We start from the raw sequence: 1,107 nt of genomic DNA, 5'->3' as shown, positions 1-1,107 counted from the left end.
AAACTTTTATTTACCCTGTCATGGATCTGGATTACCCGCAGAAGCAGGCTTAAGTTAAGCCCATTTAAATATTACATGGGAAACCATTTTCTATAGTGTGACATCCTAGTTATACAGGAAAGGGAAACCTTAAAAATTGTTAAAGAATTAAATATTTTAAAACATGTGAAAACTTTATCTGCAACACTAGCCAGTTTACTTCCAGCAGATTGTTGTGTCCTAAAGATACTCCCCTCCCTAGCTTCTATCCAGGTGATTGGAAGTGCAACAACTGGATTTCCAGAACCAACACCCTCCACCCTTACTAACCTCTTACACTAGTGCCAGCCAAGAGGACTAAAACTGGTGAAAAAACACACTGCTACAGGATCAACCCTGCATTGGAAGGAACCTTGCACTGTAGTTTTGACTACACCCACAGACGTGAAAGTGAATGACCTCACATGGTGAATTCATCACACGCATCTGAAGCCGACACCTCCTGACTTGCAATGACAAATCTTCAAGAACCCCAATCAACCTCTCAAGCTAAGACTGTCTTGTTCCTCCATTTTGCGGTCTTAACTTACTTATGTTTATGTACATGTTAGTCACAGGGTTTTTACTGGAAAGCATCCCCCACCCAGTTTCAATGAACAGTAATTGAAGGTACCATAGGACAAGTGGCCTTCAAGGCCACTCAGCATGACAATCTCAAACTTTCAGTTTTAAAATAGTATATCCCAAGGTTAAAAAAAAGAGTTACTCATATATAGTCACTAATACTAATAAAACAAAAATAATCAAAGAAACACTGGCCCTGGTATGAAAAAATATAAAGGAAATAAATAATGAATAAATGATTTGATTCTCAAACAAAAACAGTAGGGAATGAAGTGAGTGACTCCACTTTTGTATCTCTACTTTTGTAATGTCCAGCTATAACTGGCAATATCTTGCTGAAACTCCATTTTATGTAACTGAAGTGACCATCTCATCCTGCCCCGACTCCCCATGGGTTAAAGGGTACCCCCCCTTTTCTGCATATTAAGAAACTAAAACACCCCTAGATGAATGCCTGTGCTAGAGCACATACTCTGAAGTGGTTATCAGACCTAACTCCCCTCA

The sequence above is a fragment of the Orycteropus afer genome, unplaced genomic scaffold (assembly GCF_000298275.1).
Source record: "Orycteropus afer afer isolate SDZICR_OR568_19922 unplaced genomic scaffold, OryAfe1.0 scaffold00051, whole genome shotgun sequence".
In the NCBI taxonomy this organism is placed as follows: Eukaryota; Metazoa; Chordata; class Mammalia; order Tubulidentata; family Orycteropodidae; genus Orycteropus; species Orycteropus afer.
The sequence above is the reverse complement of the archived record's forward strand: the minus strand, read 5'-3'. Positions refer to the sequence as shown.